The 5,738-nt window shown below is 37.1% G+C and overlaps 1 protein-coding gene across 2 annotated transcripts in view; it reads left to right on the forward strand.

Moving 5' to 3' along the window:
• LOC109472103 (beta-1,4 N-acetylgalactosaminyltransferase 1-like) overlaps positions 1-5,738 on the forward strand; it is an 84,062-nt gene that overhangs the window by 1,037 nt on the left and 77,287 nt on the right. The window contains exon 2 of one of the 2 annotated variants that reach the window (XM_019771676.1): positions 1,608-1,690. The gene's annotated coding sequence lies outside the window, so the exon portion shown is untranslated. Of the gene's footprint in view, positions 1-1,607; positions 1,691-4,678; positions 4,761-5,738 lie in introns of those variants that run through there. The other variant, XM_019771675.1, reaches the window with a different exon arrangement.

Below are 5,738 nucleotides of genomic sequence, written 5' to 3' on the forward strand. Positions count from 1 at the left end.
CCCCCCCCCCCCCGGTCCCACCAAGCTCAAAAAAGCCCGGTCTAGATAGGGTTAAAACACATTTCAGATGTTTACCCTGGGGCACAGTGCTGTCAAATTAGCGATCGTTAAGCACGCCAGTGTTGGGGAATGCTGTTTCAACAACCATTCAAAGAATTTTTTTCGAAAGAAAGCCACTTTTGACAGCTTCCTGTCTGAAACCTGTTGTTTTAACCTAGATATAAAACCAGACCAAGACTTCGCCTGCTCTTAAGATGTTCAATCACCAAAAGCCCACTACAGCAACGTACGGACCTTCCACGACGACCTTTTCCTAACTTCATCTTCCTATCGTCAACGGTAACCTTCTCGCAAAAAATCGTGAACATCCATTTGCGACTTCACGAATTATCCTGCTAACAACAATAATGACCAACACAAAAGGTCAAATTCAATGACGTGGGGACTCCCATGAGGCCCATTTCGGAAATTTTCGTATTCTCATCGGTAACTTGCCAACTAAAAATCATTGACAACCATTTAAGGATTCCAGAGTTATCTGACGAACAACAAAAACGCAAACACAAAAGGTCAGCACCAGTCACGTAAGAAACCCCCCACGAATCCCATTTTAAGCCTTGACAATGCCCATTACTAAGACAACCTTCCTGCCAAAAATCGTGAACCTCGAACCATGCCTTCAAAATCTATCGTGCATAATCTGCCAAACAGTGCCAAAACGATTTCATAGCCTTCTCGTAGACGGCAATTAGGGTCCCACTGATCTGTGACAAAATTGTTTGTGTTCTTATTTCATATTTGTCTTAGAGAATGTTCAATATGTTTAAATAAAGATGTGAATTATGATATACGTAATAGACGACCAGTTTCCTTTTAAAGGCTGTGAAAAAAGTATGGCATCATGTTTTAAACCCCTTGTCTTCCAATGATCCTACATATTTCATCAGCCTTTCTTTCACGGTTACTGTGTGCCGACTTTATAATTACAAAAAGAGGAACACTGTAAACAAAAAATAAGGGCAATATACTGTCCAATTAGTGCCAAAAAGGCAAGAACAATCAAAAGAAAATATAACTGCTACAGACCATAGCATTACAAGCAAATATTGTAAAAAAAACTTTTAAAGAATCGTAAAATCTAAAAATACATATTTTGAAAATACAATCACTGAACTTTTAAGACTGATTATAATCGTTCAAAACTGATAGATCAAGAAACTAACGATAAGACTTTATGGTTTTTGACACCATGAAGTAGTTTAGATAACAATGTACACAATTAGATATAAATAACGTAATTAATGACTTAATTTGCATTATTAGTTTAGAAATTCAATTAATTATTAATTAGAAAAAAAACAATTAAGAAAAGTTACAAAGGCTCTATAAATTTTATGCAGTTTTTTTATATGTAGCCTTACTGAAACTTATTGCCAAAAATGATAGATAAAAAAAGACGTATTGCTTTGTTTATTTTTTTATTTCTAAAAGTTTAAAAATTTTGAATTTTTAGAAATACAAGAAGTAAATTGACAATAAGTATTATTGTGTAAATTGGATAGAGCCCAGTATCAAGCTTAAAAGTTTCACTAATTTATTGTTTTCAGAACCACAGACAAGAAAAAATGGAGACAACCAGTTTCACTGCAAAATACATTTTGTTGAATCTACTCATCTTTACTACAGGAAGGTAATACATTTTATTAAGAAATAATAAAAGTAGCTACAAAGGTAACATCGCAAAACAAATTCAAAATGTTTTCCATCGCATATGGTCTGCTCTTTTTTGTCTCACTCAAACACACCCCTACATTCGGTGAAATGATTCTAAATCCCTTCATTTTGTTGCGGACGCCAGTTTTGTTATGGTTGCAGGCGTCTGGTTAAGTTAATTGACCTTATGAATTCGGAGAAGATGAAGCAGAATAAAAACAATATAATAGCCTTTTCATGAAAGTTCATCTGTGTTGGTAGTAATCATAGTAGAACGTTAAACTTTATTCCAACACACTATTTACAGGGATCAAATTTTCAGCGACCACTGTCGCCTTCATCAGGATAATTAATGATCAATCACTTCGAAACATGATCTCGCGAGAGTTACGGTTTACAAACACGTGACCTTATTCACACGAGACTTTACTGATACGTGACGTAAGCAATTGATCAAAAGTGCCAGGGAGTTTATATCGTCCACCATCTCTATTAAGTGAAGGCTGAAGTGCTCCGATATATATAGCCTCCTTAATGCCTCTTAGAAAGTAGTCCTGTTCAGTGTCCAGTATTCTAACTTTGCCCAGAGAGACTGTGTGGCCAGGTGATTCGATGTGGATGTGTTGAGAAACTTCAGATGACAGCGAGCTCCTTCCTCTGCAGATTGTGTTGCTTCTCTCCCGTGTGACCGAATATGCATAGATGTATAGAAGAAACCATTACATGCATAATGCTAACGGAAGACATTACAGAAAGCCTAAAACGCATTTATGATTATTATAAACATCAATAAGCAATGGGAAATATTTAGACTTCGCCAGTTATGAATTCAGACATTATTTTACAAGGGTGTGGGGCAGTAGAATTCCAGGTTTAGTGTTGTTATCTTCGTCAAAAAGACGATGGAATTGTCTCGTCATATTGTGGGTGACTTCGGATTCAGCGGATTAACTCTCAAAGGCATGATTCGACATCCACGGTGTTTGGCAGGAAGATTACCATTGTCGAGGCAAGTTTGGGCTCCGTGGGGGGTCCCTACGTCACTGCAGTGGACCTTTTGTGTTTATGGCTTGTGAGCAAAATAAGAGTATATTAAAAGGAATGTTCGTGATTTTTTATAGGCAGGCCAAGGTCAAGTTTGAACACGGGCCTCAGTTTCAGTTTTTTTTCAGTTTTTTATTCGCACGTTAAAACAATGTAACAATACAGATACAAGAAAATATAAATTAAATGTAACTGTGCAGGGAGGCCGGAAGCATAAAAATGCTTATGAGGAGGCCTCCCTTCATAACGTGATTAACAATTTAAATAAATCGGATAAATAAGAAATACCTTAGGTAACGGGTAAATGAAACAAAACAATAAAATGCAATACAATACAATACTATAATGAAAATTAATAATAATGAAAATAATGAAAAGTACAATAATGAAAAGTAGTAATGAAAATTAGTAAACAAGGAAACTTAAACAAAAATTAGGAATGTGTGGGGTTATTTATGAAAGCCTCTTGGAGGGTCCGTACGTCGCCTTTTGTGTTAGAAATATAATGATTCTCTCCAAGCAACCTCTGCTTTGATTCAACCGGGACAGCTGGGAACCCCAACTGGAATCAGTTGATTTCAATTTATCAGCGTCTAAAAGATATCTATTTTTAGACATTTCTATCCGAAATCCACAACGATAACAGAACTGCAAATGCAAAGAATAAACTCAGATTATACAGACTATTAAAACATTCTTATAACGAAAAAGAATATCTTAAATTAGCAAATGTACGTCAGAGATCCAACATCACAAAACTAAGAATCAGTTGTCACAAATTGTGAATTGAAGCAGGAAGACATAACCGCACTCCCCTAGAGCAAAGAATCTGCCAATTTTATAGTCTAGATAGAGTAGAGGACGAAGTACATTTTACCATAGACGCATACTCCTCCGACATGTTTTAAGTAAATTTGCCCACTTCAGATTCTTAAGAAGAAAAAATTATATTCCTGTTTACCTTTGATAAACCAAATCTAACTACACATACAGCATCTTACATTTACATAGTTACTAAGAAGCGAGAAGAAGTTGAAAAGACTACAATACATTAGACATTTATATATACATGTACATATAATAGTTGTATGTATATTTATATGAATATGTTTTCGAATATGTATAATGTGACCTGTTTTTAGCCCAGTGGGGCAAGAATGTAGAATAAAGGTCTTCATTCATTCATTCTTAAATTAAGGGGTTGTTTCATAATAACTACAGTGGGAAGAGGAATGTTTGACATGTTTCAGGTTATTCCCTAATGCAAAACCAAGTAATTTTTATGGATTACCTCCAGTGGAGACCTTTATACCACATACGTTTGCAAGGATAAAATATATGAAGGCCCAAAAACGTGATATGGAAAATACTAACTGTAGAAATACAGTAACCCTGTTCTGAATTTTCCCTTTCAGTACATTTTCAGTACACACTTTCTTATTACATTTTGCGACATTGTCGTGACACTTTGATCATAAGACGGTATGCCGAATTTCTTGGAACATTTGTTAGTAATCAAATAACGTTGGAGGGCGTAACACGGGTGACAGTGCGTCTGTAAATCTGTGGCAAATCATTTTAGGGTGTTCCGTGCAATAAAAAGGAGTACAGCGATTTTTTGTAGTGTAAAATTGATTTTTAAGGTAAAGAATACAGATGTTCAATTATCTAGAACAATGTTCCTCTGACGAAGGCATGAGATCTCCGACCTCTAGTTTAATTTGCATAATGGTCTCCTTTGCAAAGTTGTAGATAAAGTGTAGGCACATATTCATTATGTTTAAAAGTTCTGCATTTTATTCACAAGTCCACAAGTTACTATAATTGCACTAAAACTTTTTTTTCAGTTTTTGTGGTTATTTTCTGGACTCGTATTTAGACGCCGCCCATATTAAAGAGCGGGACAGTCATCATGCAGCCAGTGCTTTTGAAGTCAGGTCTCTTATGCTTCCTTTGGAACAGAATGAATCTCATCCCGTGATGTTCAATCAAATAATCTTAAAGTAAGTATGTAAGCAACCTTTTTTTATTACGGTTTTTAGAATAAAATTGGTGAAACAAAAAGTACTAAATTGGTGAAACAAAAAGTACTAAATTTAACAAAAAAAGCCTGTCAGAAACCCGTTGCCATGGTAACACAAAAAATTATTATCTTATTCCAGTGATAGACAATTGTTGCCAACAATATTCTAGGAAAAGTCATCAAGTTTGGCCGTTCTACGGCTAGCCGTTCAGACGCTAGGTGACATCAAAGTTGGCGCGGGCACTTTTAGCCCCCCCCGGTCTAGGTAGGGTTAAGTGACTGTATAATAGTTTTGCGTTACGTTTGTGCACAAAAATGTACATACCATCTGTGGGGAAATGTATACTACATTTAAATTCAGATTACTATAGAGAAAGATGTTTTCCTTAACCAGAGTAACAATAAGAATGATATAAAAAGTAAAAGAAATAAACATTAATATTTTATGGCCTAGGGAGTTCGGCCACATTGGATTTTATTCGCATTCGCAGGGAAAACTATACCTTACTGCAACAAGGAGCCAATTAATTGATAAATAAAGCGACGGTCACAACTCGCCGTGCGTGTTTTTTGTCCGTACGTTTTTTGGGAGGCTACGTCTGCTACGTTTTTTCTGAAAACGTAGGGTGACCGGCCGAGGGAGTACGTCACTCGCACGGTTGCGCAAGGTGTACGTTCTTGGTCTGCACGACACGCCTGGCCGTCAGCGGTTGCGTGCATCGTACGTTGCGCAAGTGGTAAGTGAGTTGTACGTGCTTACAACGTACGATGTCTGTGCGATTGCCACGCTGCCGCGTACAGGCCGTACCTACACGTGCGGCGTACGCACGGTTTCCTTACTTACTTCATCATCACTAGCCGCCCTGGTGTCTTCCGCGGCCCGTTTCTTTGGGTCTTGTCTGGTAGTCTTCTTCTGAGCCTTCCTGGGCATCTTGGAGACGAGTTGGCAGTCGCCCGT

This window comes from Branchiostoma belcheri, unplaced genomic scaffold (genome assembly GCF_001625305.1).
Source record: "Branchiostoma belcheri isolate BF01 breed outbred unplaced genomic scaffold, Haploidv18h27 scaffold267, whole genome shotgun sequence".
Taxonomy (NCBI): domain Eukaryota; kingdom Metazoa; phylum Chordata; class Leptocardii; order Amphioxiformes; family Branchiostomatidae; genus Branchiostoma; species Branchiostoma belcheri.